General features: G+C 42.3%; 1 protein-coding gene and 1 pseudogene across 1 annotated transcript in view; both read right to left on the minus strand.

Annotated features, from left to right (window-relative positions):
- The window catches only part of ST8SIA1 (ST8 alpha-N-acetyl-neuraminide alpha-2,8-sialyltransferase 1), a 163,914-nt gene that overhangs the window by 82,849 nt on the left and 58,571 nt on the right, over window positions 1-22,494 (minus strand). The gene's annotated exons all lie outside the window — the stretch shown is intronic.
- On the minus strand, window positions 13,324-18,885 carry LOC139030610 (large ribosomal subunit protein uL16-like; annotated as a pseudogene).

A 22,494-nucleotide genomic window follows, 5' to 3' on the forward strand; every position in this document is an offset into this window, starting at 1 on the left:
TGGGATCTCCCAGGCAACAATACTGGAGTGGGGTTACCACTTCCTAGGCCAGGGGATCTTCCTGACTCAGGGATCGAACCGGCATCTCCTGCAATGGCAGGTGGATTCTTTACTGCCGATCCACCAGGGAAGCCCGGGACCAAGAATACTCATCTCTAATAAGCATGGCAGGGTGATTCTGACATACATGGGCCACCCTGAAGGAACCGGGGAGGATGAAATAAACAGAGGTAAGGATGTGAGTATGGAATTTAGAGGCTATAAAATTAATCTGATTGGAAGTTTGTGGGAGGGCAGGTCCTGGGAGATGACTAAGGGAGCAAAACTGGGAAAAGGGGTGCTCTGGAAACAACTTTTCCTTTTTTCTCACAAGTAAGGATGACAGATTTTTTAAAAAAATACAGTTAGGGGAGGTAGGAAGCTCAGAAGCCAGTTACTCTGGAAGAGAATATTCCCCGCTTGATTTCCTCATTAAAAAAATGTTTTTATTAATTTTTTATTAAAGTATAGTCTATTGGCAAAGTTTCATTACTTTCAGGTGTAGAGCAAACTGAATCAGTTATACATGTACATGTCTCTATCCTTTCTAAGATTCTTTTCCCATATAGGCTATTACAGAGTATCAAATAGAGTTCTCTGTGCTATGCAGTAGGTTCTTATTATATATCTGTTTTATACAGGAATGCATGCATGCTCAGTCCCGTCTGATTCTTTGTGACCCTTTGGACTGTAGTCCTGCTGGGCTCCTCTGAATCTACGGGATTCTCCAGGCAAGAATACTGGAGTGGGCTGTCATGTCCTCCTGCAGGGAATCATCCCAACCCATGGATCATAACTGGTGTGTGCCTGCATCTCCTGTATTGCAGACAGATTCTTTATTAACTGAGCCACTTGGAAAGCCCTGAAATATACACACTGCTATATATAAAAGATGGCTCAATGGGTAAGAATCTGCCTGCAACGCAGGAGCTGCAGGAGGTGTGGGTTCAATCCCTGGGCTGGGAAAACCCTCTGAAGGACGGCATGGCAACTCACTCCAGTATTCTTGTCTGGGAAATCAGAATCACCCTGCCCTGCAGAGTTGAGATGAGTATTCTTGGCCGGACACGACTGACTAACTGAACTGAACTGAACTGATATTTGGTCCTGGGCTTCCCTGGTGGATCAGCGGTAAAGAATCCACCTGCCATTACAGGAGATGCAGGTTAGATCCCTGGTTCGGGAAGATCCCCTGGAATAGGAAATGGCAACCCCACTCCAGTATTGTTGCCTGGGAGATCCCATGGACAGAGGAGTCTGGTGGGCTACAGTCCATAGGGTCGCAAAAGAGTCAGACACAACTAATCGACTGAACAACAACATTCTTGGTCCCACCTCAGCCCTCTTGAATCACTATCTCTGAGTACAGCGTGAAAAATTGAAAGTGAAAGTCACTCAGGCATGTCTGACTCTTTTCAAGACCAGAATACTGGAGTGGGTACCCTTTTCCTTCGCCAGGGGATCCTCCCAATCCAGGGATCGAACCCATGTCTCCTGCATTGCAGCGGAATCTTTACCAACTGAGACACAAGAGAAGCCCATGAAAAGCTGAAGTTCTATAAAATTCACATGCATGATAAAGATTGTGAGTCACCAGATTCTGCCAACTCTCAAATACAGGCTAAGGTCTTCCTTCCTTAGAACTTCCCCTGACCAATCTCATCTTCTGGGATAGTCATCCACAGTCCTGCCCACTGCCACCAAAAAACCTACAGCGCTGGCACTCCCTTTAACCAGACACTCTAGCTAGACACTAGGCATTTGGTACCAATTGCTGTCCTCCGTTATTACGTATATAATCATCCTCCACAAATGGAGAATAAGCCACCCAGGAGTGGGTTTATGCATACAGACATGCTTTATGCATGTCTTGTAACTCATAATGTCCTCAGACATTACACGCTGACCACAGTAAGTACGATGAAAGCATCTACATACTTATTGTGGTCAGTATATATAGATGTCTGCATTTGATTGATTGATTTCAGTTCAGTTTAGCTGCTCAGTCCTGTCTGACTCTGCGACCCCATGGACTGCAGCAGGCCAGGCTTCCCTGTCCTTTACCAACTCCCAGAGCTTGCTCAAACCCATGTCCATTGAGATGACTGATTTACCTACCCAGAAATGCCAAGAATATAAGCAAATGAAGCAAATCTGTTAACTTTCTCAGACCACTGGTATAAAGGTTAAGGATACACAGCTGAGCTAAAAAGAGTCTAGCATAGAGAAGTTGGAAAATCACACATCTACAGAATCCAGGTTGGAAGCACAAGCAGAATGGAAGGAAAACAACAGGGAGTGCTGAGAACTGGGGTAAACCGAGGACACCTGATCAAACCGGAAAGATCAGGAACTAATCCATACTCTGTTGATGGGCACTGGGACCCAGTGCTGCCAGATATACTGATGTTTTTTCTATAAATGAAAAATCCCTATTTTTATATGAAATCTAGTCTTTAATATTGACCATATGGTTCATATGGCTTAAAAAAAAAAAAAAAAACAGTAAAAGCCAAACAAAATATATTCGAGGGCCAGTTTTGGCTTGCTGGTAGCAATTTTTCCTCTAGAACCCAGGGAGCGCCCTAGCAGATTTATATTAATTCAAAGAGTAGGACGCTAGAGGAGAAGGGCATGGCAACCCACTCCAGTATTCTGGCCTGGAGAATCCCATAGACAGAAGATCGTGGTGGGCTACAGTCCCTGGGGTTGCAAAGAGTCAAAGACACGACTAAGCAACTAAGCATAGCACACAGCACAGGAAGCTAGAGACGAGAGTCAATCTTCAGTTATTCAGAAATACAGAGGAAAATACACGTGTTAGAGAACCTTTAGCCAAAAACTGGGGAAGATTCTCTTCCCCTTTTCAGGCCCAGAGAAGAAACAGGTCCTTTCAGAAGGCAGTCTGTGAAGCAGACTGTCAGGTCATGAATTGACAACAGATGGAAAGTTTTTTGAGAAGTCTCCCTAAGCCTTACTTTAAAATAATATTGTCATATTCAGATATTACCCACTGTGATTTCTCAACTTTAGTGGCTGAAGCCTCTCATTCCAAACAGTTGTTTGTTTTCTAACCAAAATGGGATCATTTTATCCCTGCTATTGCAACATGCAAGCTTATTTAACAAGTGTGCATACCTTATTTAACAAGATATGATGGGCATTATTTTAATGCCAGGATATTATTTGACTGGATAGGTGGCTCAAAATTTAACCAACTTCTTATTGTGAGTATTTTAGTGCTAGTGCTAAGTTGCTTCAGTCATGTCTAACTGTTTTTGACTCTATGGATCATAGCTTGCCAGGCTCCTCTGTCCATGGGATTCTCCAGGCAAGAATACTGGAGTGGGTTGCCACTTCCTCCCCGTCGGGGTTTTCCTAACCCAGGGATCGAACTGGAGTCTCCAGCGTCTCCTGCATTGGCATGTGGGTTGTTTACCACTAGGGACCACCTGGAAAGCCCCATGAGTATTTTAAGTGGTTCCTAATTTTTCACTTATGTCAAATAACACTGCTATAAACATCAGATTGTGGCAAATCCGGGAAGGTGCATGGGGAAGAACAGATGAATCCATTCTTCTTTCTCCTTTTGTATAAACAATCAAGTTGGCTTAATTTTATGTAAAGCATCGTGCAAGAGTCTCTTCAAGATTGCCTTCCAGAAAGATTGTCATCCCTAACCCATTCCACACAGAATTCCTTATGGACTGTCATTCCTAACCCATACACACGGAATTCCACATGAGGAATATATATACTGACCTGATACATATAACCTTGAGAACTTGATCAGTTATTTTAAAGTAAATCCTTACTATATGGAATCACTGGGTCAGATAATAAGCACATATTTAAGGCTTTTAATATACACTGTGAAATTTCTCACCAGAAAAAAACTGTACCAGGTTCACTGACACCAGTGTACCCTGCACTGAAAATAACTTGGGTCATATCAACAAAAGTTAGCAACTGAGCAAGTATTCGTCCATTTCCATAAGAAAAGCACAACGGAAATCTCCTTATATACTTACAGCTATCTCTCCCAGACATACTAAGGGAGAGACTTTATTGTGTTGTAATCATTCTGTGGCGGTTACTTAATCTGAAGAAAAGCAGTGCAGTTTAAATGGATATATTCACAGTTTGGCATCAGTGGGCCTAAGTTCAAATCCAGACTCAGCTTGGAACCAGTTTCTAGCTGGGAGACCTGGATCACATTAACATCTCTCAGCCTTAATTTCTACATGTAAAATGGAGATGATAAAACCTTTATCACATGAAACATTTAGCAAAAAGCCTGGCACATAGTCAGTTTGAGAACTTAAAACTGTGCTGTGCAGTATATCTACACTTCACTGTGTGTGTGTTAGTCGCACAGTTGTGTCCGACTCTTTGAGACCCCATGGACTAGAGCCCGCTAGACTCCTCTGTCCATGGAATTCTGCAGGCAAGAATACTGGAATGGGTTGCCATGCCTTCCTCCAGGAGATCTTCCTGACTCAGGAACTGAACCCAGTTTTCCCACATTGCAGGCAGATACCTTACCATCTGAGGCACCAATTAAAAAAATATAATTAACTCACTCTTTCATAGATTTTATTTAACATATTTGATTTTCATGAATATTTATTAGACATTTTACTTAAAAGCTAAGTTTCATAAATTTACTTTAAATTAGAAATAATATTTATTTAAATAAATGTACCTATTGTTTCTAATTTAAAATAAGAACAGTGAATTATAACAAAAATATGTTCAACATTATTCTTCTCCTAAATAAAGTATTGCAATTAAGGAACTTGTAGAGGAGTTATAAGCAGCTTATACTCTTTGCTTTATTTGCATATATGCTTGTTGTAGAGTCATAATTAGTAAATTGAAACATATTTGAAACTCCATTATGTCTTTTTTTTATTTGTTTGACCATCTTCATTTGCATACACTCCTCACTGCTACCCTGTCTCTCCTGCATTTATGGCAGCCTTTCATATGCTGTAGGACAGTTCCATGATGTCTTTCATTTCCCAGAGACACACAGATTTCTTTTTTCTTTTTTGCATTTACCAATAAGATTCTCAAGTAAACGAAGCTTTCATTGTTTTGTCAGCAGCAGCTTTGATGGACCATTTGGCTCACATAACCCTTAACTGACTTAGTGAGAAAAAATGTGCATTGACAGGGTGATTTTCAAGGCTAGAATGATTTCTTTTCAAGTGTACTAAGCATAATGCCAACCCCACAGAAGCACTGGCAATAGAAAGTTCAAGATTGGCGAATTTAACCCTCAGCACTTCTCAAACACATCCTAACTGAAGAAAACTTTGCAGACAGATAGAATAATAACATATACAGACTGCATATTTATCCATGTAACATAATACATCTGTATTATTTGTCCATCATTCTCTAAGTGTCCAGGTCATGGAAAAGACTCAAAAGTCATGGAGGATGTAACACACAAACAAATGACAAGAATCAGAGCTTCTCCCACCAACTGTGTGACCTTGAGATTTTTACTGAACCTCAGTCTCAGTTTTCTCTCCTATAAAATGAAAATAAAAGTACTTTCTGAGAGGTATTAAGAGAATTAGATGAGCTGATAATTTAAAAACATGCCAAGCCTGGCACTTCAAAATTACTCAGTAAATATTAGCCATTACTAACCTTAATTAACCACTTCAGTTCAGTTCAGTTGCTCAGTCGTGTCCAACTCTTTGCGACCCCATGGACTGCAGCATGCCAGGCCTCCCTGTCCATCACCAACTCCCGGAGCTTACTCAACTCATGTCCATTGAGTCGGTGATGTCATCCAACCATCTCATCCTCTGTCATCCCCTTCTCCTCCCGCCTTCAATCTTTCCCAGCATCAGGGTCTTTTCAAATGAGTCAGTTTTTCGCATCAGGTGGCCAAAGTATTGGAGTTTCAGCTTCAGCATCAGTCCTTTCAATGAATATTCAGGACTGATTTTCTTTAGGATGGACTGGTCGTGACCAATAACTACATGGCTTTGATCTCCTCCCTGTTTTCCACTGTTTTTCCAGTGCCCACTTCCCCACATCTGCTCTGCCTATCCCCATAGCTTACACACTCCTGCCCTATTCAGCTTACAACTTCTCTCAACTATCTGCAAGCGTGATTCAACAAGATTTCAGTGGTTTTTACAAACTAAAACACAAAACCCGAGTTTCCTTCAGGCACTCTCTTTTTAAAAGACATGACATTATCCATTACATTTTAATGCCACTATTTTTTATTAATATGATAACAGTTTGCCTTTCCTGCCCCCAAGGTCTCCTAGTCCTCACTTAATCCAACTCACAGCTGACAAATCCTCACCATGATTTAATTTTCTGGACCTAAATCTTCAAGTTTTAAACCTTTCCTTGCCCCTATTTGTTCCTTAAGGGAAAGGTCAGCAATGAAGGGATAAAATGCCTTAAGAACTTAATGCCTGTCATTGACTTTTAATTTTTGGCCTGTTCTATCTTCTTCCTTCTGAATATTATAGAGCATTCCACTACTTTAGCTGCGAGGTCTTTCTCATGAAATGGGATTACAATCTGAAAAAGAAGTTTTAGAGGATTACTTAATTGATGGCTTTTACTACTTCCCAGAAAAGTCATGAAGTTTTCAAGTCAAAAGATGATTTTTCTAACCGCACACTCAACATACTAGTTTAGTGTCTATAATCTGGCTGAAATATTTTCCTTGTTAGAGTTCCAAGGGGCTAAAATATTATTACGGTCTCTGGCAAGAGGTTGTTTGGGAGCTATATTGATTGGTTTGTTTCCTAAACATCTTGGCTCTGTAGTGCTACAAAGACTAAAAAATGCTTCCCGCCAGCAGCTGAGGCAAGATACCTTGAAAACAAGCAGGGAAGGAGTATGTTAATTGAAAAGATGGTGGTATTGTAAGAGCCGTCATTTCAAAATACAAACCCCATACGTTCGTTTTGCAGGAAAATTGGTGCTAGGATATCTGATGGCTGGAAGATTGAAGAAGAGATCATGATGACCTCAACATGGGGTCCTAGAGCCTGGGGATGCCAGCTCCAGGCAGGGAGGAGACCCAGGGGACACCTGCTCTTCTAGCTCCATCACTGCTCCTGCCCTTTAGTTCTGCTTGGGCAGAGGGCAGAGCTTGGCTGAACTGACATCACTGACAGTGATTTTAAATCTTTGGAAAGAGGAGCAATTTCTTCATTGTGGTATCTTGCAAGATTGATTTCACTGCAACACCTGAGAGCCCGTACTGATAAATAACCACCTAAGGGCAATAATAGTTGTAGCAACAATAGGGGTTCAATGTCTATTTGGGCTGTTCAAACCTCCTTGAGCATCACCACCAGGCTTCTCTTGCAGGCTTCAGTCTCAGACCATCATTTAGGGGTTTCCCAGGTGACTGCATCCAATGTGGGGCTCTCCCCCTCTGCTCTGTGATAATGAGCTCCAAGTTTCTTATATATAAATATATATGTGCGTGTGTATATGTGTGTGTTTATGTGTGCATATATATATGCCGCACCTAGCTGGGAGGTCTATCAAGATTACAGTTGGTGATTTTACACAGTAAAACCAAGCCGTTTCATTCCTTTCACTAAAATTTACTGAACCTCTATTGCGTCCCAAGCTTCAGGGTAATAACTGAGATACTATAACAGAGAACAAACCTGAAATATACACAATAGCCCTTTCTCAAAGCTCTGCCTACCAGGCTTGACCTTTAAAGCTAAAAAAGTTTCATTCATATAGAGATAAAAAGTTGAAGAACAGAGAATAACATTTGTCTTCCTGGATGTTTAAGGGATGTCCTAGAGAATAGCGTTTGTATTCTTGTATATTTACCTGACCTGCGGAGACAACTGCAAGACAAAAGGATTCTGGCACCAAGAAGTTTGCAACAACCAGACATACCTCTTCCCCTTCTAGTACAGAAGCCTGAATCCAAATTTGAGTAAGATGGAGCTTTGGGACACTAGTCTGTCATCTTCTCGGTCTGGGGGTTTTCTGGATAAAGTCATGATTCCTTGTCCAAACATCTCATCTCTCCACTGACTGGCCTGTCGTGTGGCAAGCAGCACAAGCTGGGACTCAGTAACAGTACCACAGAGTTCCCTATCCTCCCAAATTAAATACTGTCCCCAGGACAGTGAATACTATCTCAAATGAGAGACAGCCTGAATCAAATACTTAAACAACTGAATCTAAAGTGATGAATGAGAGCTATCTGAAGGAAGGTACCTGGAGGAACTGATACTCAAACAGGATGCAAGGGATTAACATGAGTGAACCAGATAAGAGAACATAAGAGCCTTCCAGGGAAAGCGACAGTGTCACAAAGCTCTATAGAAAGAGAGTGCGTATTTATTAGGGATTGAAAGCAAGCCAGAAAGGTGAAGAGTCAAGGGTGAGAGGGAACACCACGCAAACTGATGCTAGAGCCCCAGGCAGGGAAGAGTAGGCAGAGCTTTGTGGCCTAAGAAGTCTGTCTTACCCTGAAATCAGTGGGATCGCTGATCAAGGATTTTAAACAATGGGATGACACAATCTGATCTGCATTCTAAAACAGCAACTCAGGCTGCAATTTGGAAATCAACTGGAGAGAAGGCCAGATTAGATAGAAGAAGGCCAATAAGGGACTACCATAAAATCCTGGGCAAGGGGCCATTGTCACCTGGAACAGGAGGGGAGAGGCAATGGTGGAAAATAAGGAAGAGAGATGTGATAAAGAAATGATCTTCACAAACATTCAAATGCCCTTCAGCTCTATCCAATAACAATCTCTCAAGAATAATATAGTTGAAAACTGGTTTAATAAAACAAACTAAAATAAAATGCAGTAATCCCCTTATATACAAACCTTCAAGTTGCAAACTTCCAAAGATGTGAATGTGCGTTTCATCAATGTCAGGCATCAGTGAAATTGCAGTCTGCCTTCTGTCTCCTATTGCTGACGATTCTTCAGCTCTACCATCGCCCACCTCCTCTCCTTCCTCCAGCCAGTAACTCTTCTTGCCCGTTCACTCTATGCCAGCCCCCTATGCCAGCTGTTGGATTGTACTAAAGCACTTTTCAAGGTACTGTACTATAAGACTAAAAATGCTTTTATTTTTGTATTTTTATGTATTATTTGGGTGAAAAGTATTATAAATCTGTTGCAGTACTGTACTATATAGTCGAATGTTAGTTGGGTACCTAGGCTAACTTTGTTGGATTTTTAAAAAATTGGATTTGTGAATGCGTCCTTGAAACAAAACTCATTCATATGTAGGGGACTTATTACAACAACTACATGTCCAGCACCAAACCTGTGTCTTAACTTTAAAACTGTATGATCGTGTTTGTCTCAAAACTAGAATGAAACCCTAAGTGATCTCGGACATGCCACATCCCACACAACGTGGATCATGTTAACACCCACTCCCTTTCCTTCTACCAGTATTGTGGCCTTCACAGGACTGATCCTGGGTCCTTCCAGCACAGGCAGCATCTTCTTCCAAATGAATAAAGCTGCAGTCATGTGGTTGCAAAGGCTCTGGAAGAACAACTCTCCCTTCTATTGTTAATTCAGCTTGTTTTCACTTACCATCTGCCATGCTACGTGCCAGGCCCTGTCTAGATACTGCCCTCAGAAGATTTCTGGTATGCAGAAAGCATGTGAACTAGCTATTCAGTAGTACAGTGACAGAGATATACACAAATTTGGGCAGGGCTGAGGAGGGGGAGAACAAATTTTTAATTGACATGGCAGGCAAGAGAGATTTTGGAGAGGACACTGGGAAGATTATACACATATGAAGATGCTTTAGCTGGATCGTGAAAGATAAAGAAGAATCTATCAGACAATGAAAGGAAGAATATGCTGGGCAGAGAGAATAAAAAAGCACAACTTTTGAGGGGAAATGCAAGTCACATGGTAATCACAGAGTACAGCTGATTCTTGAATGTAGGGGGAGGGGTGGTTAGGGAGCCCAATCCTCTGCACAGTTAAAAAAATTCTCATGTTAGCTTATAATCAGCCCTTCTTATACATGGTTCCTGAACCTGAGTTTCAACCCACAGGAGATGAAGTAGTACTTTAGCATTTACCATTGAAAAAAATCGGCATATAAGTGGTCCCATGCACTTCAAACCCGTGTTTGAGAATCAATTGTGTAAAGTAATAAGCAGCAGGGGAAAGAAGATGGATGGCTATTACCAAGCTGATACCATCTTATATTCTCCAAGAGCTCAGATATTGAAGGTCTGTGTGCCACTGAATGAAGTCTGACCTTTACCACCTTTATCTGTAGGTGGTAATCAGGCAGGATTAACTTGTCCAAGACTCAGTGTCTGCAGTCTAAAAGGAAGTGGCCTCTGGTAAAAGCACCATTGAGGCCAGCAGTGGTCTGGTACTGAAGGCCCTCAATCTGGGCCAATAGCAAGGCAGGATCCCAGCCCTCCCATCATGCCAGGGAAGAGGCCAACTCTTACCCATCCATGAGCCAATTGATAAATCCTTTTCTGGCAAGCTATGTCGTTCATCCATGGGTGCAAGGCTTGTCCTCTGGCTGCTAGTCATGACTAGAGAGGGCTTTCCATCACCCGCAAACACTGAGCTGATAAACCAAGCCAAAGTCAAGCTCTGCTGTATCTTAGTACAAAAATGCCACAGTTTTTGAATCACATGAGGGGAAGGGTTAGCACTCCTAATTAGATGATTACTATGCCAGCCTAGCTTCAGGGTCCCTCTCCTGGAGTCTAGAACATCTAGAAACTCATCATTTTTAATCATGAAAAGGCAGCAGAGTATCTGCCAGCTGCTACTTGTCCTTCTCCGTGAGTTTCCTGCTCTGACACTGCTCCAGCAGGCTTAGCGAGTGTTCAGTCTGGCCACTTGCTTTTGTTTGCTTGCATGGCAAGCAGAGAGAAGCAGCCTAAAAGAAGTTACACAAATCATTTACATTTTGTAACGACAGCCACTGGCATCAGGGTGCAGGGCATTGCAGGGAGGCAAGTTCGTTAGAGAGAAACTTGTCAGAAAGTTCTCGAATGAGCCCATGTAACAGATGACAAACCCTGACCTACTGCAGTGGCAGAGAGGTCTTGAAAGAGGGAGTGGAGTCAAGAGAGGTTTACAAAAGGAAACGGCACTGCAAATGTGGTTGGTACAGAGGATGGACTCAAACATAAGTACAACTCCAGTGATTGAGTGGGCTATGGTATCATTTCCTGCAGCAGGAAATAAAGAGAAGCTGGTGGGGAAAGAGGGAGTTCAATCCTGAACATGTGGAAGGTAAGGAGCCTCTGGGACACTGAGACAGGACCCAAATAAGGGGAGAGAGAGGATCTCTTTTAACTCACCACCATCTCCCCAGGAGTGAGTCCAGTCCCCAGTACACAACAGAAATGGCTTAATAAATGCCTGCTGAAAAAATGTGTCAGCCCTCTATTTTATACAGAATTACCCAAAATTTAGGAAAGCATAGTCTTGCTGGCACAGGGCATATTCATTTTGCTGGCAAGTTCAACACATGTGAAAGGGAATTTCTGGGGCAGCAAAGCCTTATTTTAAACTTTAACTCAACTCTGATTATATGTTGTTGGTTCTCAATTTGTACTAAATTTTATGGATCACATAGAAGTACTGTATTTTTTATATAATCAACAAGGACCTACTGGAAAGCAAAGGAAACTATACTCAATTCTTGGTAATAAGGGAAAATAATATGAAAAAAAATACATATGTATATATAGATGTATGTATACGTATAACTGTGCTGTATACCAATAACTAACATGATACCGTAAATCAGCTATACTTCTTTAAAAAAAAATGACACTTGAAAAGGACCAACAGATATTTGTAAATAAACAAGTAAATACAAATAAAATTAAGATTAAAGCTTATTTTATTAAAAAAGAAATACTATACTTTTCCCTGGAGTCCATACATATCACTGGCCTTCAGGTTTGAAGAACTCCAACAATCTCCATCTCATCTAGAAGCACCTGCCAACTGCAGTTACTTCATTTCTTAGTGACCTTGTGTGTAACAGTCAACATCCATGTCAGGCTTTCACAAGAAAAAACAATTAGGAAATGTATACGTTTTACGGTTCCAGAATAACAATACTTTGTCAATGTGCTATCATCTGAATAGTAGATAAGACCCCAAATTGTATTAGATTGGCCTAAAGGTACATTCGGGTTTTTCTGTAAGATGGTACGGAAAAACCCAAACGAAACTTCTGGCCAACTCATTAGAGTCGACTGAACTCTAGGAAGAGGAAAATTTAAGCAAAATAGTCATATACTTACAAGGAACTGCTAGCCAGTGCATTAACAGCAGATCGCCCAGAGTAAAAATTCTCGAATGAATTTACTTTGCTATTGTCTTTCTGCTCAGCACCTTTTTTTTATTTTCCTTAGCAAAGAGTTAAAAGTCTGAGTCTCAGAAGACAGGAAAAATGAAATGTATCAAGAAAAGTTTTAGGTATAATAGTTTTCAGAGTATAAAATGTTGGTTATCCTCAGGAAGCACTTCTGTTTCCATTACAGTCAGCGAATCTTGATCCATACCCTATCCATCCTAAATTTCACCACACTTAGCCCGTCACCTAGCCCGCCAGCCTCCTCTGTCCATGGAATTCTCCAGGCAAGAATATTGGAGTGGGGAGCCATTCCCTTCTCCAAGGGATCTTCCCCACCCAGGACTCGAACTCGGGTCTCCTGCATTGCAGGCAGATTCTTTACTTGAGTCATCAGGGAAGTGCCGTATTTTTCAGACAAACGGCTAATGCATTGCCTTGGTTAACAGTTTGCCCAGGTTCTCTCCTTCACTGAGCGTCTGTGTCCTCTGTACTGGCAGTCTCCACAGAGGTGACCCAGGAGAGGGTAAGAACTTAATATTTTGTCTAGAAAATTCTTCTTTATGAAGCCTAATTCTCAGCCTGAACCCACACTCAGGCCACTGCAGACTTGGCCTGAGCCCTGGGAAATGTGGACCAGCCCTGGCTTCAGGGAAATGATCTGGGGAGGTAGCCACCCAAAGCTGTGGGAACCACCAAGTTACCCATGGTCTCTGACTCCGGCCTTGTGGTGTGACGCTGGTAACTCGGCTTCTGTCTTCTTTTCAAAACACGGTCCCACGTTGCTCTTCCAGATTCCTGGTGCCCAGCTCAGACTCAGTTCTAGAAATGTGCCTCTGCCTTGTTCTCAAAAACTGTCCCGATTAGGCCAGGATTAGGGATGAAATCAGCATCATTGCAGAGAAGGCAATGGCACCCCACTCCAGTACTCTTGCCTGGAAAATCCCATGGATGGAGGAGCCTGGTGGGCTGCAGTCCATGGGGTCACAGAGTCGGACACAACTGAGCGACTTCACTTTCACTTTTCACTTTCACGCATTGGAGAAGGAATGGCAACCCACTCCAGTGTTCTTGCCTGGAGAATCCCAGGGACGGGGAGCCTGGTGGGCTGCCGTCTATGGGGTCACACAAAGTCGGACACAACTGAAGCGACTTAGCAGCAGCAGCAACACTGTTGACTTCAAACACTCCTTGGAAGGACTGACGATGAAGCTGAAGCTACAGTATTTTAGTCATTTGATGGGAACAGACTACTCATTGGAAAAGTCCCCGATGCTGGGAAAGACTGAGGGCAGAAGGAGAAGAGGGCATCAGAGGATGAGATGGCTGGATGGAATCCCTGATGCAATGGACATGAACTTGGGCAAACTTTGGGAGATGATGAGGAACAGGGAGACCTGGCCAGCTGGGGTCACAAAGTCCATGGGGTCGCAAAGACTCAAACATGACTGAGGAACTGAACAACAACAGGAGGGATGTATTTGAACCTGCAGCCATACGGATAGTATTTCATGCCACCGTTTTTTCAAATTCATCCACATTAGACTTAGTAAACCTCCACTTCCTGGACATGTGGCTCTTCTGGCGGCCAGGGAACTTGAACTTGGCCCTGCAGAGGGCCTCAATCACATGCTCCTTGTCCTTCAGCTTGGTGGGGATGGACATTATGACTTGGCCAACGTGGACCCTGGCCACTGTACCCTAGGGCTTTCCAAAGGCACCACACATACCTGTCTGCAGCCTATCAGCTCCAGCACAGGACAACATCTTATTGATACAGATGACATGATGGGGTGGAGCCACACCAGGATGTGAAAACCATCTTTGCCACAGCTTTTCACCACGTGCTTGCTCGACAAAAAAGGAAGCCCCCAGGGCTTCGAAGGAAAGCTACTCATGCAGAGACGGAACTCATCCACCTTTGCCTTCTTCCGCCCCAGGTCAAAGAAGTAGATCTTAGCATCTGAGACACCTTAGCAAAAAGGAGACTTTCGGTATGGTTTTTTCTTACAATACCCATAATACGGTGCGGGGCAGCAGCCCATGGGACACCAGAAACTTTGGTGGTGTGGCAAAGGTAAAGAGCCAGCAATTCTCTACTTTTTGGAGCTGTGGAGCTTCTGGTGACCAAGAAACTTGAACTTGGACCTGGAGAGGGCCTCAATCACATGCTCCTTGTTTTTGCAGCTTGGTGCGGAGGGCTATTATGACTTGGCCAAGTCCTAACAATCTCCAGGCTGCAAACGCCCATCCTGTCCCCCTGGGCCCCTGCCTGGATTAAAGAATCAGCTCCCAAATCTCTAGAAGGATGGGACTCTGCCCTCCTCTGCTCTGTACATCCCTGAAGCTGCCAGCTGCCAAAACATCTAGCCTAGTGGCTAGAAACTTGAAATCAGTGACAGCTGAATCTGGCTCTCTAGATAGAGCCTCACACTAGTGGAACATCTTTTTTTTTTCTTTTTTAAATTGAAGTATAATTGATTTGCAATGTTGTGTTACTTTCAAGTGTACAACAAATTGATGTAGGTACACATATACTTCTACTCTTTCTCAGATTCTTTTCATTACAGGTTATTACAAGATACTGAATATAGTTCCCTGTGCTGTTCAATAGGTCCTTGTTGTTTATCTCTTTATATGTAGGAGTGTGTATATGTTAATCTGAAACTCCTAATTTAACCTTCCCTCTCCTCCCTTTCCCTTTTGGTAACCATTCGTTTGTTTCCTTTTTAATTTATTTTATTAAAGTATAGTTGTTTATAATATTAATCTCTACTGCGTAGCAAAGTGATTTGGTTATATATACATTTTTCATATTTTTTGATTATGATTTATCACAGATATTGAGTACATAGTTCCCTGTGCTATACAGTAGGACCTTGTTATGCATTCTCTATATAATAGTTTGCATCTGCTAATCCCAAACTCCCACTCTATCCCTTCACCACTCCCCTTCTGCCTTGGCAACCACAAGTCTCTTTCCTATGTCTGTGAGCCTGCTTCTGTTTTGTAGATAAGTTCATTTGTGTCATCTTTTCGACTCACATATAAGTGATATCAAAGGGTATTTGTCTTTCTTTTGCTTCTTATTATCTCCTGGTTACTGCCAACAGTTAACTAGATTGAGAATCTTAATCTACTTGGCTACTACTGGCTGGACCTCCTTTGAGTCTCCATAGCTAAATTCACTTCCCTATTCTATCCCCTCCCTACCCATTCCTCACCTTGTCAGGCAAGTCTACCCTGAAGTTCTGACCTGCAGATAAGAAGGTGTGTCAGGCCATGAAGGATGACAAGAACATTGCACCAGCTCCCAAGGGACCTAAAGACTGCAGGCCAATTAGCAGAATAAAGAGAGTAAACTGATTTGAACAGATACAAACATTAAGAAAATGTTCTCCATACTCATTTTGTATCTTTTTATTCCCTGACCAAATTATTTAAGTCAGAGAAAATTCAGTGTTGGTATGCTCTAAGTTAATCAAATGTATCTTTATGCAGTTAAGAGATCCCTAATAGAGTTAAGAACTGCAAATGAGTACATCAAGAGCAAAAAAGAAACAGAGGCCTCCTGGTATGAAAACAAAAGCTCAAAATGAAATCAAAATCAGAAATGCCTCTCTACATCTGGACATTGGCCCGTAAGAAGGACCAAGATAAAGACACAGCTGATGAAAAGCAGATACCAGGTTTCTCCGCAGGAAAAACACCCTGTCATGTCAACCAAATCTAAGAAGAAAATGTTCTATGGAACATGCAAACCTCCTGAAAAGAGTTATCGCTCACATCAGACCTGCGGATGAGATCTGACTCAGTGGTAACTGGTGCCATGCAGGCTTCTCAATTGTTTCCAGGAAGTTGTAAGTCTGAGCTATGATCAGTCTTTGCACTAAATTTTATCCACTGTCAAACATTTTAGAAAGGTCCACACCATAGCAAGATAGACCACTCATTACATTTCATTTTCATTTTATTTTCAACTATAGACAACCTATGATAATTTTATTAGAAAAGTGAAAGTGTTGCTCAATCATGTCCAACTCTTTGCGACTCCCTGGACTGTAGCCTGCCAGGTTCCTCTGTCCATAGGATTCTCCAGGCAAGAAGCCTGGAGTGGGTTGCCATTTCCTCCTCCAGGGGGTCTTCCCTACCCAAGGATCCAGCGCAGACCTCCTAGCATTGCAGGCAGAGTCTTTACCATCTGAGCCACCAGGGAAGCCTAATTTTCATTACAGAAAGATCTTAATTTGTAATTATTTTTAAGTTTGAAAGACAAACACATCTTTTAGTTTATCTTCAACTAGTCTGTGGGGCAACTCACTTCTTTTTTTTTTCTTTTATATTTATTTTAATTGGAGTATAATTGTTTTACAATGTTGTTAGTTTTTGCTGTACCACAAAGTGAATCAGCTATATGTATTCATATCTCTCCTCTCTCTTGAGACCCCGGCCCCGTTCCGCCCCTCTAGGTTATCACAAAGCACCAAGCCAAGCTCTCTGTGCTATATAGCAGGCTCCCACTAGCTATGTCTTACAAATGGTAGTGTAGTGTATATACATCAATCCTCATCTCCCAATGAGTCCCACCCTCTCCCCCATAGCGTCCACAAGTCTGTTGTCTACTTCTGTGTCTCTATTCCTGTCCTGCAAATAGGTTCATCAGTACCATTTTCCCAGATTCCACATATATGTGGTGGTGTTGTTTAGTCACTAAGTGATGTCTGACTTTTTTGCGACTCCATGGACTGTAGCCCATCAGGTTTCTCTGTCCATGGGATTTCCCAGGCAAGAATACTGGAATCCGTTGCCATTTTCTGCTCCAGGGGATCTTCTCAACCAAGGGATAAAACCCGCATTAGCTGCATTGGCAGGCAGATTCTTTAGCTCTGAGCCACCAGGGAAGCCCCAATAAACGTGCTATATTTTATATTTGTTTTTTCTCTTGCTGACTTACTTCACGCTGAATGACAGACTCTAGATTCATCCATAACTCACTTCCAATCTTGTGCTTTCCTCTCCTCTGAGGATAACAGACATGTGGAAATCCTGGGATGACCCATTCTCCTTATCTTCTCAGCTATAGAACAGTATGAGGAACAGTAGCTAACCCACGGTTTAGACACAGAATCTTAATTCACTAGAAATTAATAATGTTTCTCACATTGCGTATTTCTCACATCACATTTCAGCATATCATCATTATCATCCAACTATAATGATACAAATGTCTGACTGCCTGAGTCTGAGGCATTCTCCATCATTCCTTTATATTTCCCTAAATCCCAGACTCAACAGATTTATCTCCTCACTGCTCACCAGCATGGAAAACTGACCCCTTCTTTAGTGCTTCCACCCCCTCATTGGTTCCTTTATTACCAAAATTCCTAAGAAATGCTTACATGCCATCAATGCTTAAAAAGATAATAAAAGTAACATTATTATGTTTTTGCATCTGCATTCATTACAAAGTACTTTTACATCCCTAATCTCCTTTTAACTTCGTTTCTCATAGGAACACTGAAATATGAACACCAGGTATCATCAATCCCAAACTGAAAATTCTAAAATTCAGGCTAAGAATAGTTACAACCACTAATGACTTGCCTGAGATGACAAATACCATCATAGAAAGGCCAGGTCTAAAACCCAGATCTTTAGATTCCATTCCCTACATATTTCTCTAATGCTGGCATTCAACCAATGATGACAGAATAAATGCCCTGAGGTAGTTAATGGCAGTGGAATCATGTTCTGGATTCCTATAATAAAGTAGCAATGTACAAAGAATAAAGTGCTTCCCTCTGAGAGCCTGGATTTCTCTATGACAGATGTGATGTGATTTATAAGGAACAAATATATTTGGTCATTCAGATGACCAAAATATGTTTCTGAAAGATATTTGGTCTTCATCCACAGTTCCTGCCTTATGGTTTCCCAAAGCCTTGGAATTTCCTGAGTAATATGAGTGAAGGGAGCATCTTTTATAATATTTGGTCTCTTGTCCCCAGTTCCTGAAACTCCTTCAGAACCATAAAGGTGAAATGGGTGTCTTGTTATTCACAACAAGCCCCTTCACACCACAACTGGGTTTATGTTAATGAAGGTCACTTTTGGAACCCACCTAAGAAGAAGGGCTGGTTGTCAAGGGAACTCATCATGAACAGAGGATTGGAAGTTCCAGTCTCAGTCCCTGGATCTCCAGGGAGAGGAGAATGGCTAGAGGTTCAATCAAATACCAATGGTCAATGTGCTAATCAATCATGCTGACACAATAAAACCATCATAAAACACCCAAAGGATGAGGTTCAGAGAACTTCCAGGTTGTGGAAACAGGGTGCTTCCGCTTGCCACCAAGCAAGGCCCCAAGGTCCCCAAGAACAGAAGCTCCTTTGTTGGGGACATTGCCCTATGTAACTCTTCATCAGGCTGTTGATCTGTATTCTCTAATAGCCTTTGTAATAAATCAGTAATGGAGCGAGTAAATGGATTCCATGAGTTCTGTGAGCAGTTCCAGCAAACTCACAGAATGCAAGGAGGAGGTCGTAGGAACCTCTGATTTATAGAGGGTCAGTCAGAAGTCAATCAGGTAAGACCTGGACTTGTGACTGGCAGTCCAAGCTGGAGGGAGTCACTGGAATCTCCAATGCACAGTCAGTCAAAAGCATAAGCCATAACTTGGGCTTGCCACTGATGTTTGAAGTGGACAGCAGTCTTATTGGACTGAGTCCTTGGTGTGCGTGCTAAGTCGCTTCAGTTGTGTCCTTCTCTTTGCGACCCCATGAACTGTAGCCCACCAGGCTCCTCTGTTCATGAATACTAGGCAAGAATACTAGAGTTGGTTGCCATGCCTTTCTCCAGGGCATCTTCTTGACTCAGGGATCAAACCTGAGTCTCTTAGTCCTTGGTATCTGATGTTAATTCCGGGTATTTAGTGTCAGAATTGAGTTGAATATAAGACCACCAGTGGGTGTCTGATAATTGCTTGGTGGTGTGGGGAAGTCTCTAGTCATACACATTGGAATTGGGCCCAAGAACCCATTTAATAGCAACCAAAATAAAGGGACTAGTCTTATTTCTCCTTCCTAAGAGGGGCCATAAAAGCACTCAAAGTCAAAGGGAAACTACAGTGCTGCAGGAAATCCTAGACCCTGCATGTCTATACTCTATTTTTTCTCTCTCAAATAACTACAAAAAGAAATTCTCCATTTCCTTTCAGAATAATCATCTAAGGGAAGTAAAAAACTTAAAATGGTTTCAAGATGACTGATATAAATTAACAATAAATCACCGGAACCCATGAATTTTCAAGAAGGAAAAAAAAAGAATAAACAATAATACACTGGAAATCAGATGGGCCAGGTTTCACATGTCAGCCTCCACTTGCAATCTCTAGACTCATGAGTAAGTTACTTAGCCCATCTCAGTTCTGTTTCACCTGTGAAATGAAGACCATGGTAACCATCACACAGAGTTGCTATGAGGATAAAGTGAGCTAACACGTGAAAAAACTAAGACAGATAGTGCAGATCAACACATGGCTTCTCAGGTGGTGCTAGTGGTAAAGAATCTGCCTGCCAATGCAGAAGACATAAGAGACACAGGTTTGACCCCTGGATGGGGAAGATCCCCTGGAAGAGGGCATGAAAACCCACTCCAGTGATTTTGCCTGGAGAATCCCGTGGACAGAGAAGCCTGGCGGGCTATAGTCCATGGGGTCACTAAGAGTCCTGAAACAGCTTAGCACGCATGCACTGGTCAGCACATGGAGTGCATTTGTCCAGAGCTGAAATACTAAAATTTCCTAGCGTCTCTTTTGGTTAGACACAGCCATGAGATTCTGTCCTGATCACTGGCATGTCAGCAGGAGTCTGTCCATATTCTTCTGTTTCCTCTCCATCCTACAGGGATCCTGGATCAAAACTGGGTTACTTGGCCATCAGCTAAGGCTCTTCAAGCAGGAGTCTGAGAACTAGATGGCACTGTGTGGCCACCACCCAGCCTTAAACTACTCACCTAATTTCAAATTACTGCTTGAGATAAATAAGTACTTATTTGGTTAAGCCCCTGTGTCAGAATTGGAGAAATTTGATAATAAAGCCATGGGGAATCATAAGAGGTCCAAAGTTTAGCCAAACACAAGTCTGACAGTATGAACCAACACTGGCTGGGCAAAGATCTGTGCCCGCCAAACATTAGTCTCTTTAGTTTCCTTCAGTTGAAATGGTATGTGTTTGGAAAATGACTCCCATCTTATTGGTAAGTAAAAAAGCTGAATTACCGAAAGCCATAGATCGTACAGTTGAATCTAAATTTTGTTAGGAGAAAAAAAAAATGCTGTGTGAATGTCCAGAAGCTCAGAGGATTCTGTTAAGCACATTATTCGGAAGGAAAATAAAAATATGTATTTTCATTTTAACAAAGTCATTTTGACAAAACTGCTTCAACATGTCCTGCTGGGTTTCCCACGGGCCAAGGGTATGGTGGATCCAGGCCAAGTGGAAGCCTATGGCAACCAGAGAAACTGGAAATGAGTGTCTGTTTGAGGTGCACTAATTATGTGATTCTTTACATATGGCCTTGAGTGGATATTTTGAGGAAAAATGACTCATCTAGTTTGTGATGTATATCACGTGACTATACAGCACAATGTAAGAGAATGGTAGGCTGACTGTGTTTTTATTGCACCAAAGAAAAATATTTCTCAGATTATATTAGCACGGCTGTGGTTTCTAACATTCCTGCTACTTCCTCACTCATTTCCAAAGAAATTTATGCTCTTTCTGGGCAAAAATATGTTTTAAGTCAAGGGAAAGTGAAAGTCGCTCAGTCATGTCCAATTCTTTGCGACCCCCATGGACTGTATAGGCCATGGAATTCTCCAGCTCAGAATACCAGAATACTGGAGTGGGTAGCCATTCCCTTCTCCAGGGGATCTTCCCAAATCAGGGATTGAACCCAGGTCTCCTGCATTGCAGGAGGATTCTTTACCAGCTAAGCCACCAGGGATGCCCAAGAATTCTGGAGTGGGTAGCCTATCCCTTCTCCAGCGGATATTCCCAACTCAGGAATCGAACCGGGGTCTCCTGCACTGCAAGTGGATTCTTAACCAGCTGAGCTACTAGGGAAGCCCCAAAATAGTATTTATTGGTATTATCTACAAATATGGACCATACAGGCTTCAAAGAGACAGGCAGTCCAAGGAGTTGATTCCAATCAGGGGATGGAGGGATCCTGAAGTATTCTCAAAGTGGGAACACCTACCAACACACCTTCCCCTCCAAACACACACACACACACAGAATATTCTAGAAAACCCACATAAAGATTAAAATTCAGCCCTTCATGTCTAAAGGGTGCATTCGTGCATGCTCAGTTGTGTCCAACTCTTTGAGACCCCATGGACTATAGTTCACCAGGTTCCTCTGTCCATGGAATTTCCTGGTCAAGAATACTGGAGTGAGTTGCCATTTCCTACTCCAGGGGATCTTCTTGACCTAAGGATTGAACCCACATCTTGGGAAGCTCCTGCATTGGCAGGTGGATTCTTTATCACTGTACCACCTCATACCTAATAATAATCAAAAAGTATCTCATCAAAATACATTTATAGAGCCATTTGGAAACAACTACATCAAACTGTCCTGCTTGGTCTCCTGTAGATCAAGCCAGAGCAGAGCAGTGGTCCAGCCCAGGTGGGATGTTTCCAAGGAGATCTTGGCAACTGTGAGCAGCTAGAAATGGACATTTACACTGAGTGCAAAGCACTGTACGAGGCACAAAAATGAGTTTCCACAAAACCTCACAAGACAGTATTGAGATCAGCAAATAAAGAATCTTAGAAAACTGTGATAGATAATTATGCAGATAATTGCATAGGAGGTGAAACTGAGTGAATTAAAGCCAGGCTTCCCAGGTGTCTCAGTGGTAATGAATCTGCCTGCCAAGCAGGAGATGCTGAAGACGCAGGTTTGAACCCTGGATCAAGAAGATCCCCTGGTGGAGGAAATGGGCACTCCAGTATTCTTGCCTGGACAATCCTATGGACAGAGAAGCCTGGTGAGCTACAGTCCATGGGGTCGCAAAAGAGTCGGGCATGACCTGGCGA

Source organism: Odocoileus virginianus, chromosome 23 (assembly GCF_023699985.2).
Source record: "Odocoileus virginianus isolate 20LAN1187 ecotype Illinois chromosome 23, Ovbor_1.2, whole genome shotgun sequence".
NCBI classification, from domain to species: domain Eukaryota; kingdom Metazoa; phylum Chordata; class Mammalia; order Artiodactyla; family Cervidae; genus Odocoileus; species Odocoileus virginianus.